This window comes from Hyposmocoma kahamanoa, unplaced genomic scaffold (assembly GCF_003589595.1).
Source record: "Hyposmocoma kahamanoa isolate Upper Pololo Valley unplaced genomic scaffold, ASM358959v1 202, whole genome shotgun sequence".
Classification (NCBI taxonomy): Eukaryota; Metazoa; Arthropoda; class Insecta; order Lepidoptera; family Cosmopterigidae; genus Hyposmocoma; species Hyposmocoma kahamanoa.
In genome coordinates this window covers 18,253,845-18,266,950 of record NW_020653726.1, presented here as the reverse complement: position 1 = coordinate 18,266,950, position 13,106 = coordinate 18,253,845, and positions in this window count along the sequence as shown.

Genomic DNA, 13,106 nt, shown 5'->3' with positions numbered 1-13,106 from the left:
TTACGAATCTAAAACCGCGTTGCATTTGGTTTGTGAAGTTTGTGAAGCTTTGTAACGTGTTTTGTAGCCTCTCTATCACAATTTTACAATAGGACAACTGACACAGAATTCTTAGTATGATCTCATGTTAGAAAATCAAGAACAATTTCCTACCAAAATGAATTTATTTATTTGTGAAAACACTGGTTGTAGAGAGTAACAAAATAAATATAGTTTCAGTGGGTCCGGACAAATTTTAAGCATACAAACATAGTGAAGGTAATTACTAATAGCAATTGGTAATGTCTGCTGGTTCGTTCCGTAGCTCAGTTGGAAGAGCGTCAACCACGGTATGGTGAAGGCGCTAGTTCGAGTCCAGCCGGATCGAATGAATTTTTCGCCTTGAGATGTGACCGAAGAATTCCAGGGTGCAGTTTGTACCAGAACAGGCTTTGTAGGTTTTTTAAAATTGTTTTTGTCATAACTTTTTCTACTATACCAAGTCACGGGATGAACAAGTCATACGCCTGGTGTTAAGTGACACGCTTGTCCCGCTCAGAGAGTTAAATCGCTAAGATCTGAGAGGCACTGCCGCTGCGCCTGTCACTTTGAGACATAAGTAGAGAAGTCTCATGTGCCTGTAATTTCACCAGCACCCTTGCCCTTCAAAATTGGAACGCAGTAATGCTAATGGCAGAAATAAGTAAAATGGCAGAACTTGTTTAGGCGAACTTTTTCGCAACGTATAATCTTGGCTTTTGGGTAAGCTTAATCTTTGGCGGGTTTGTGAACGGTACGGCACTGTATTAAACAAAAACTGATTGTGGCTAAAGCTATGCAAGTCCCAATTGTACTAGCCGCGATACGCATGACGGTAAATTACTGCTTATATCATATAATTGTTTTAATATTATTATTTTTTATTATTCTTCCTCTGCTTTTGTTGTCTGTTCTTGTGCCATAAACAGTTTTCTTTCTATCTTTCCTTCTCTCTCTCTTTCTTTCTCTTGTTTGTTTGTGTTTTTAAACAAAACAACGTTTCAGGTCCTTTACTTGTACCATGATCTCTGCTGACAGTTGGTTTATTTGAAAAAAGTTTCGCACAACGTAAATTAATAACAAATAACGCACACACTCAACATAGCCCCGCACTAAGGAAACCCTGTGTCGCGGGTGCCATGGACACACATATAGACAACCACAAATTACACCCAAACTCACGAGAGAAATAATTGTAGGCCATAAAATATTTCTCCCGGCCCGGGAGTCGAACCCGGGGACCTCTGCGTGGCAGTCCGGCACGGTAACCGTTCGGCCACGGAGGCAGTTATTAATATAGTTATTAATTGACAATAATAAGAGTGTCCTTAGTTACAATTCTACCTTTTCAAGGCGAGAATGAATAGACATTATTTAGGTATGAAGGCTCCATCGTCGGCCTAATCGTCACTTGCCATCAGGTGAGATGGAAGTCAAATTCAAATTTGTATTATGTTATAAAAAAAATACGAAGTAAATATTTTCATTAAATGCTTTACTTCTTTGTACTATAAATATGGATGTTAGTCATGAATTTTTCTGATATATTACAATGTTATAATATTTATAATAGGTATTATAAAAGTGTTCACTTTCACTCGTGATATTAAATGTACTGAAAACGTTTTAAAAATAATACATTCCTAAAAGTAACAAAAGTAACAAACTTAGACAAAATAACACAGATTCATGTTAACTTTATAGGCAGCTCTACTCAGACCTAAGTGATATACGACTTTTTACTCGTAAACCAGTAGTAAAGTTCTGTTGTAAAATAGTTTCAAGCTTACAACCTCAAAAATAAACTAAATCTTCGTTACAATGTCTCAATTTTGCACTTACAAACTCTTGACGAGAAGAGAATAACATGTAATTGTGTCAAAATTTCTTTACTTTTTATTCTTAGCTGATAGCCGAGTTCAATTTATATATAATCGGTGTTATGTAAAAAGGGCGTAAACGCCATTCGGAAATCAATTTTTCAAATGACCATGTTTTAGTTAATCACGACTGTTTAAAATATTGACGTTCTACTTTAAATTCTGTTTAGGTTTGAATTAAGTTTAAGTTTAAATTAGAATTTAAAACAGACAAACACATGTCTAGAAAATACCTATTCAGTTTAACCTTAAATAACATCTAACTGTAATTGTTTGATATTGGTTACACAATGCTGTCTTGATTCGAAGCTTTCATGCCACTCTTTGACGACGAGAAGACTTTTTTTAATAATACCAAGTGACGGGACGAATAAGTCGTGCGCCTGCTGGTAAGCGACACGCCTAACATTAAGACTGGTTAAGTACGACAACTTTTAAACGCGATTGCTTCGCTGCAATCGCCTATAAATCCTATATGTAGCGATGCAATCGCGCGTTTGTATCGATGCAGTTGCGCGTTTGTATCGATGCAGTCGTGCGTTTGTATCGATGCAGTCGTGCGTTTGTATCGATGCAGTCGCTCGTTTGTATCGATGCAGTCGCGCGCTTGAATCGCATTTGCATCGCTGCTTAAAATCACGGACGTGTGTAAAGGTAGACGATTAGCGACGGCATCGCTTCTAAAAGCCACCATGTGTAATCGTTCTAACAGTTGCAGTGCCACTCAGAGCTTTACATCACTGAGATATAAGGGGCACTGCCACTACGACCGTCACCCAAAGACATAACTTGATAAGTCCTATGTGCCTGTAATTTCACCAGGTCTCGTACCTTTCAAAACCGGAACACAGTAATGTTAAAATTACGGCTTGGCGGCAGATACAGGTAAGGTGGGAGTACTTGCCCGGACGAACTCTTTCACAAGGAGCTCTACTGCTACTTAAACAATAAAATGGATGAATACTGAATAATAAAATGTTTCTGTACTGTAGTTAATAGATTGTGTTTATACAAACAGCTGTCTCAGTTTGAGTAACTGGATTGATAAAAACAAACCAGTATTTTAAATATACTTTATTGAAATATCTTTCGTCGACAGCGAAAGAGGGTAGAGTCTGTTCTTAAAGCTGTCATCTGCCGGTGGCCAGTCAACCCGTAACCGCAGGAGCGTAAGTGATCCGAAATATCGGGAAAAATAATAAGTAATATCGCGGTAAGTAATATGTAACTCGTTGGATCCTGGCTGAATCCGTCTCAAAACGAACCAGACTTCACTTCAATGAAACTCGTAATCGTCCGTTTATTGAAGCGTCTTAATCTTAAGTGGACTATATACGACTCTTGAACTTTATCCTAACAAACGCGATCTATGTCCATCTGACTTAGTTCCGTAATCTGACAACTCATAAATATGAATGCAAATGAATCAACAAATCACCTATATATATACCAAAACGGTGTCTCCCACATCGTACCGGTCCTATCAATGCGCCGCGGATGCCACCCGGCAAATTAGAATTGTCTTGAATTATTTGCATAATTGTACTCATATTTCCGGTCAGAGGACCGGCCGGACGCGTACAGCCGTCCGTAACATAACTAGTGAGAATCATTTAGAATATGTCAGGTTTTCATTTCCAAACAGGAACGCCGTTATGCTCACATTACCGCTCGGCGGCAGAAATAGGTAAGGAGGCAGTACTTCCCTGAACAAACTGTTTCATAAGAAGCTCTACCGCTACTAATGAAGCATCAATCAGCTTCTGATAATGACCACATTTACTTATCCAAAGGAGAAACATTGCCAAACCCCCAAGGTTTGCTCCACCCCTCTTTTACTAGATAAGTTAAAGAAGTTTTCTTCTACTCGTATTTTAAGATATTTTGTATTCCCTTTATTTAAAAGCACTTATCTCATCTATTATGGATGTAACAAGCTGAGGAGTCGGCGTAATGGCGCACATAGGGGAAGGCCTCAACTCTGCTGAAGTAATCTACTGACTATAATAAACTGATGAAGGGTACCTTACACCCGTGGGAAAACAGTCGCAATCAGCTGCCAACTTTTAAATAATCTTAATGTTTAATCTAAAAGCACTCTTTATCCCGTCTTTTAAATGTAAGTTCTTCAAAGTCACGACAAATCCTACAAAGTCCAGACCGCCATGCTCCGAGATAGACCACGAGTGCAAAATAAAGCTTGCGGTAGTAAACGCCAGAGAGACGGCCACCCATTTCCTTTGGTTGTGGGTTTATATTACAAACCATAGCGATTTTAAAAGTGCAGTAACTGAAAAGGTTGATTTTTTTTATACTATCAAGTGACGTGACGAACATGTCGTGTGCCTGATGGTAAGCTACAGGTCTGTTTATAACAGTTGCAGTGCCACTCAGCGCTATAAATCGCAAAGACCTGAGGCGCACTGCCACTGCGTCTGTCACTCTGAGACATAAGTTGACAAGTCCCATATGCCTGTAATTTCACCAGCACCGTTACCCTTCAAAACCGGAACGCAGTAATGCTAACATTACTACTTGGCGGCAGAAATAGGTAAGGCGACAGTACTTTTCTGGGCGAATTCTTTCACAAGGAGTTCTACTCTAGCACAAGCTAGCACTGCCTTTAACTGCCTCCGTGCCGTGTGCCAAGCAGTTACCATCCTGGACTGCTACACAGAGGTCTCGGGTGCGATTCCCGGGCCGGGAGAAATATTAGTGTGGCCTACATCTATTTCTCTCGAGAGTTTGATTGCTCTTCATGGTTGTCTATGTCCATGGCACTCGCAATACAGGGTTTCCCTAATGCAGGGTTAAAAGTGTGTGCAAGGAAAAGCAAGATTTAGTCCAAGGACATTTGCAACACGAGCGGGGCCGTCTATGCATTGCCAGCCGCTGGCCAGAGCGTAAGCTCTTGATCCATGTTTACTCGCGTTTCGAAGAACCTCGTGCCATAGTGCAGAGAAAACACTTCAGAAGCGAGCCCATCCCACTTCATGCAGGTTCAAGAAAGGAACGAACGTGATGCTCGCGTGAGTCTATATTAAATCCCAGTGAAATTTGTCTTCGTCGTATACCAGACTTTGATATTGTGAAGAAATGCATTAACCTGTCTAGAATTTTTATTTTTATGGCGTCTAGTGACGGAACAGACAAGTCGTGCATCTGCATTAGGAATTACAGTGCCACTCAAAGGTTTAAATAGCAAAGGGTCGCCCTGAGACATAAGTTACAAGTCCTATGGGCCTGTATTAACGAAACGCTGTAATGCGCGTGGCAGTTCTTCTCTAGACGAACTCTTTCACAAGAAGCTCTACTGCTACTAAAATAATATGCTCTCTACTGTTTTTATTCTTTTTTTAAATTAATACACAGATTTGTCAGATTGATGGAAATCCTCTTAATTGTCTACATTTAACAAAGTATTACATAAAACAAACACTGTACACTTATGAATATATACCACAATTTACTATTGGATAAAACGAAATCGCCACCTCTTATACCATCCCTATTGCCTTATCCCTCACCACTTCTCACGCTCCCGGAGAAAGCGAAGATTTGTACCAGCAAATGCGTTTAATAGATAAAAAGGCTCGCTTTATTCTCATCGTATATTTTATTCAAACCGCCGGTGAGTAGCGAACGTTCGCTAATGAATTTTTCGAGCGCTCTGAGAATGAAAGACGCTTTTGTCGAATTGCTGTTTAGTTGACTATTTGCGTTTTTTGTGTATTGTTATGTATGAGGACATCATTAGAGTTTAATGATGGTATTTGATGTTATTTCTAGAGATCGCCATTTTGAAAGCAATTTGTCGTATTTTATCGCTAGTAATGAAATATTTCCTTCATATTTCGCTGATTTTATTCGTGTATTAATTTTTTTATTTATTAAGAAAATCGACGGCGTTACATAAAGCATTTTACATAGTATTATAGGCTAAGAGTAAAGCTAATAACAGGTTTCCCTTGTTTACATATCATTGAGTATATAACATTAAACAAAATGTTATCGGTAAGTAGGCACATTTAACATTAGTGATGAGTGAACAAGATTGGATACCGAAATCAGAAAATCTTGTTGTTTAAAGGTAAAATAATGATCCCAGTAATGGGAAGATAATATAAACAACTCGTCGTTAGGCTAAAAAGATACTACTAAAAAAAGTTACCTTTTTAATGCAGCTATTGTCTTTCCTATTATCACTAGAATGATGAAATGAAGTCACTAGTGTATTCTATTACCATTCTTCATGTATGAAACCGATGGATAGAAGCTTTTCTACATTAGTTAAAATATTGTGAATAGTTTTAAGATGCAATGTACCATGCGATGTGTACGTAACTTGGTAACACATAAAATGTTATGTCTTTATATAGTGATAAGTGTTTCCTACACCGTTACGTAACTTAAAAGTCTTTTGTTTATGACACCAAGTGCAGGGAACGACCAATTGGGCGCCTAGCGGTAAGCGACATGCCTGTCTATAACAGTTGAATGCCACTCAGAGCTTTTAAATCACAAAGATTTGAAACGCACTGCCACTGTGCCCGTCACCCTGAGACATAAGTTGACAAGTCCCATTTGGCTGTACCTTCACCTTCAAAACCGGAACACAGTTATGCTCACATTACTGCTTGGTGGCAGAAATAGGTAAGGTGGCAGTAGTTCCCTGGATGAACTCTGTCAGGGTAATTTTCTAGTTAGTTTTCTTCATCTAATTTCGGTGGCAATTTTTATTATTATAATATTCTTGAATATTATCATAAAGTGTTACTTAATATTCGAGTGTAGTATCATGAAAGATTATTTAATATTTCGCGAAAATATACTCGAATATTTGAATAATAAAAATTACCACTAAAATTAGGTAGAGAAGACTAACTTGAAAATTACCCTTCACAAGGAGCTCTAGTGCTATTAAAATTTATTTATGTATCGTTCTGTTTAGTTTATCCTTATCTACCGAGGCAAGAGATAGTCGAGAGAAGCCTGAAAACCAGCAAATTGCTGAGGTTGTTACCATTTTTACAACACAGTCATTTATTTTAGCCACTATTTAAAGTATTTTATGTATCGTTGTAGTGTTGAAGAATAAAGTCTTTTTATTTATTTATAAGGAGTTTCGAAGAGACTATGGGCCCCTCCGGTAAGATCAGGGTACAGCGGGCGTCCGGGACAAGCCCTCCGCCAGTAATATGTAGATCTGAGTAGCACAGCCACTAAGCGCCCATTGCTGTGATATATAAATTGATAAGTCGTATGTGTCTATAATTTCACCAGCACTCTTACCCTTCAAAACCGGAACGCAGTAATGTTTACATTGCTGCTTGGTGGCACCAATAGGCAAGGTGGCAAAACTTCCCTGGATGAACTGAAAAAGTCAAACGAACGTGCCTCCATAGGGCTTCGAACTATTGATCTTTTAAATGAGAACGAACCTTTTCATCCCCTGGATTAACACCGCCCTTTTCAAACAGTAAAAAATACTTAAAGGTTCTTAATTCTCCCTTAGCTTTCAACCTCTCACTATAATCAAAACCAAAAAGAACATTACCGACTTCAAAAAGTAAATCTTTCTAAAATACGACTCCACTCCATTATGCTATACATGATGTTTTATAACCTCATATTTCCCGTCGCCTCGGTCCTTTAGACTTTTTTACGAAGCTCAATTTGTAAAGTGGTCGCAATTCGCTGGGAAACCACGGAAATGCAGTTCGGAACACACTGTACAATGCGGTTAGTTTCTATAGTCTAAATTTGTGCAGTAAGAAAACTTAACAGGAAAACACACTTTCCTTGCCGGACCTGTGAGAGTATGTTATGGGTCCATTATATACGTACGATTGTATTTTTTTTTCTCTATGTTTGTATACAATTAGTCCGACATTTGTTACACAGGGGTACCTCAGCAGTGGTTTTATTTAAATGTAAAGAAAATATTCTACTTTCAAGGGTGGAAAATTAGAGGGTAAATCCTGGTTATTGGATTTCTACCACTTCCGTTAGCCAGTTCAAGTAAATCTTGGCAAATATATGTAATTCCACAGATTTTTGAGGCGGTTTTTTTAAAAGTTTTGTTATTACACTTTAAATAGAATAATCAGATGCAAAAATCTAGTTATAGACAATACGTCTTCTTTAAGACTTTTCACCATTATAACATAGTAATTACACCGGATCTTTCAGTTCTTGGTAGCGTTATTCCAGATTTTTTCTTTTTTTAAGTATCATTATCCTCATGATACCATTGTACGTCTCACAGATGGACTCCTCTAAGACGAGGCTTCAACCCATGGATAATGGCCGCACCGTTTTATCTTCTTCTTAAAACGATTTTTTTCAATTAACAAACTTTGAAAGCGAACCAGACTTACTGCAAAGAACAATATCAGTCTACAAATAGCTGTTCACACTTCGTATTGCATGCAATAGCGTAAGCTTTTGGCTGATTAGGTATTGTTTTGTTTTGTCCATGTTTACACACTACACAGTCGATAAAGTTTGTACAGTAACCAGGGTCGATAGGTATAAAGCGGTGGCGGTGTATTGCTTTTAAGATTTTACTAGCCAACCCTATTCTCAACTGCGAAAAAGATCACTCCATAATATTTTTAAGGATTTTATTGGAAGCCAGCAGTTTGTATAATATTGAAGCTTTCGTGGCAATAGTATTCCATGTGGAAGAGCTCTTCCAGGGAAGTATTGCTGCTTATATATTTCGACCACCATGCATTACTATAATGCCGCATTACTGCGTTACGGTTTTGAATGGTTAAGAGTGCTACTGGTGAAAAGTGCCTGTAGCACTTGGGACTTGTCAACTCAGGGTGAGAGGCGTAGTGGGAGTGTCTCACAGATCTTTGCGATTTAAAGCTATGAGTGGCGCTGTAACTGTTGTGGACAGGCGTGTCGCTTACCACCAGGCGTCGTGCGACTTGTTCGGCCCGTCACCTAGTAGTTTTTTTTTTATAAAAAATAAGTGCGCTACGATAAAATCGACGATGTAGCATGCGCAGCTAAATAATGTCTATTCACTCTCTCCTTGAAATGTTCCGAGTTATAGCGTTCGGGGAATAAGTGCGTAAGTAGGGAATTCCACTCCCTAGCCGCTCGTCATATAAATGTGGAAGCGAAACGCTTAGTGCGAATGCTCGGAATTTCCACAATTCAGAGGTGGAATCCCAGCCCACGTCTAGTCCCCCGGTGATGGAAAGAGGTAAGAGGAATCAAATTATGCAATTCCATCGCACACTCTGTAGAATAAGGTAAGGGATAAGTTTTGATATTACTGTATGAAAGTAAATATCTATCATCGTGTCATGTATCCAACAGTCCCTCAATTAACATCTCCCAAAAGGGTCCTTTTAAAGTCATACAGAAAGTCCAGTCTACTATGCAAAATTTCCACTTCGATTGCGTTGTCACTCACCGGAAGGTAGTGGGAAAGTGTAAAACTGATATACTCGCTTTAACGCTGCAAAATTCTTGCTAAAATCACGGATTGTCATTTTGTGACACCGAAAACTTGTTCAAAGCAGAACATATAATGTCAATCATCGTGTAATACATTAATCATTGTGTACATTGACTTACAATTATATGGACGTAGGGACCGCGCTAAAAAGTGTCCGAACTTATAAGGCGTTAAAATCGTATACAGAGCGTCATTCATGCTTTAGTCTTCGTTTGTTCGACTGACAGCGAAGCAAGCAAAATTAGACAGTACTGCGATGACATTACAATTTAAATTCAACGTTTTAGCTTTTGCATATTCCTTTACATGTCACTACGTTTAAATAGGTTGACTTGGGACATTTTTTCGTGGTTTTTGTGTTAGACGCGTCGTCCATTTATTTGTAAGTCAATGATTGTGTAACTATTATTTAGGAACAGGCAAATATTTCATTACATACAGGTAATAGCATGATAAAATGAAATATTTATTTATATCATGTTATATTCTTTGTGTGTTTGATCCGTATGCATTAATTAGTAAGTAGAGATCCATGAGAGTTCGTCAAGGGAAGTACTACCACCTTACCTATTTCTGTCGCCAAGCAGTAATGAGTGAGTATTAATGCGTTCCGGTTTGGAAGGGTAAGGGTGCTGGTGAAATTACAGGCACATGGGACTTGTCAACTTATGTCTTAGGGTGACGGGCGCTGCGGCAGTACCCCACAGATCTTTGAGATTTAAAGCCCTGAGTGACACTGCAACTTTTATGGATAGACGTGTAGCTTACCACCAGGCGCACGACTTGTTCATCCCGTCACTTAATATTATTAATATATATATATAAATACACTAGCAACGTTTCCCCATCCGTTTCTGGTCGCCGAAGGTTTTAACGATGCAAAGTGAATCATGAAGAGATTCGCATGTGATCCCTATGGACCTCTTTCATATTTGAGCCAGTTGTGTACTCATGCAACTGCCTCCGTGGCCGAACGGTTACCACACCGGACTGCCACGCAGAGGTCCCCGAGTTCGATTCCCGGGCCGGGAGAAATATTTGTTTTTATTTATTTCTCTCGTGAGTTTGGGTGTAATTTGTGGTTGTCTATGTGTGTGTCCATGGCACCCGCGACACAGGGTTTCCCTAGTGCGGGGTTATGTTGAGTGTGTGCGTTATTATTATTATTATTATTATTATTATTATTATGCAGAGCCAGGGCCTTTCATCGTTGTCCAGCCCTAGGGATACGAAAACATTGCTTGCGTACATTTTATATGAACACGTTCACACTTGACCGTGTCAGGCGCATCCGGACCGTCAGTGTACCGGACGCTACGCCCTCTTCGTCAATGTTACCAATTTTCGACGTGTATTTGACAATATAACATGCGGTCAGTTTGGTAAGGCTTTTCAGCTGGAAACGGTACATAGCATGTACTGGACAGTGAACTTGGTCTATCCGGATCCCGTAAGATATATTATGTGAAGTGTACTAATATGAGCTTTATTATGCTCCAGCTTTGAAGTATAAAGGTGCTAATAAAACGCCATGTATATAGGACTTACCAACTTATCTAATTGCGATTAAGGCCATTTTCTGACTTGTCGGTACTGTAGGTGCGGTATCGGTACGTTCGGTATACGCAGTACCGAAAGCTTACCGAGCGCCTATATTTCAATGTGCGCTTCCAAATTAGCGCTCCTTCCCGCTCCTGCCCAAACTGCGCCAATTAGGAAGCGCACATTGAAATATAGGCGCTCGGTACGCTTTCAGTGCCACACCGCTATCGCACAGACAAATCAGGAAGCGGCCTTATATCTCTGGATGGTACTGCAACTTTTATGAATATGTATAGGATAAGATTCCTTACCACCAACCGCACGACTTGCTATCATAAAAAACATGCAATTTAAAACCCAAACACAAAATATTCAAAACAAAATTAGTACCCAACGTCACAGGATTACACGCGATGCGAGCTTAACGCATATCTCCGAAAGAAGGCGCGTGATGTTTGCTCCATGTAGGCCAGGCTTAGTTGAAAGTTAGCGAAATCCTTACTACGTGATGTAATTAAAGATCGAGTCCTCGAGGCATTTGGGGGCTTAATGCCATCTAAAGCCACTCTTAATTTGCCATAAGCGACAGCGGAACGGTATCAATCTGAACAGTTTTTATTTATTTATTTATTTACACATTTTAGGAAAATTCACGGACAAATAATACAATTATAGTATACTTAAATATGAGTAATCCAATACCATTTACGAATTTCCGCCAACATGAAACAATAATACAGTCACTATATAAGAAAAACAAAGAACACAGTCACTAAATAAAATAAAAAAATACTAAAATAATATAGAAAATGAAACTATTTTTCCGGATTTAAATCGCGTATATTTGTTTTTTCAAACAAACCGTCGTTTCGGGCCCTTTGCAGGTCCCATGGTCACGGTTGACCATGGGACCTGTAAAAATAGTTTAATTTCCTATGTGTAACAATCGCGAAAACCTAAGAACTAAAATAATAGTCAATTAAACGAACAAACCAGTGTATGCATCGTCAATCACGGGATGTGACGTTTGGTCATTTCTCGCCTGACTGTGTCTGTGCTTGAACAAAACAAATCAAATTCAGGATAAATTTACTGTCGCGTTGTTAAAAAGTCTCAATGCACGCACCATGTACGTATTTGCCTATAATATTATATGGCTTAAAATCCTCTACCACTGCGCCCAACATTTCACCAGCACCCTTGCCCGTCTATACTGTAACGCAATAATGATAACAGTACTGTTTGGTGGTAGAAATAGGTAAGGTGGCAGTACTTCCCTGGACGAACTCTTTTACAAGGAGCTCTAGTGCTGCAGTAAGTAAGTGTATGCTATTGATACGAGAACAAGAAGAAGAAGAATAGGTAAAAACCTTTAATGAACTAGGCTAGTATCTAAATTTATTCTTCTTTAATTCTAGAAGGAAAACTTTAGCCGTAGGTTACAGGGCCATGGTATAAAAAATCCTACTTTTGCTAGTACTAAAGCTCCTTGTGAAAGAGTCCATCCAGAGTACTACTGACTGCTAAATACAGTGTATTCCATAGCATTTAAGTTTATTTGAAAAGAGCAACCGACGTTTCGGGCCCTTTACAGGTTCCATGGACACGGTTGACGGTTGACCATGGGACCTGTAAAGGGCCCGAAACGTCGGTTTGTTTGAAAAAACAAATATACGCGATTTAAATCCGGAAAAATAGTTTCATTTCCTATGTGTAACAATCGCGAAAACCTAAGAACTCGATAGTCTACTATTGTTCTCGTCGAATTCATAAAATAATAACATAGTTGTGCTGTACTAAATATCTCTACCTCATTACAATGAAACCGCATCCTTAAGAGCGTAGGAAAAGTTCAAAGAGGAAGTTAATTTGTGATTTTGAACATCACGTCGCCTTTTATTTTGACTCTTCTTAATTTGTAAATAGAGTTTATAATAATATTTTTAATATATCCATTTGACGCACATGCCTGCGAGTCTGCTTCTTTACCTGTAAGACTTTTTTAAACTGTTATTAGCTTCATTAATTGGAACAAGAATTCTACAAAAGAAACTGAGTATTTGAGCGACGCAGGCGAAACTACTCGAGATGGTTTAGGTCAGCCGTTAAAGCCTCCGGTGACCGAAAGTCTAGTAGCTCTGTAGAATCGTTAGTAGTGGTTCCGCGGAATGATACTCACAAAAATT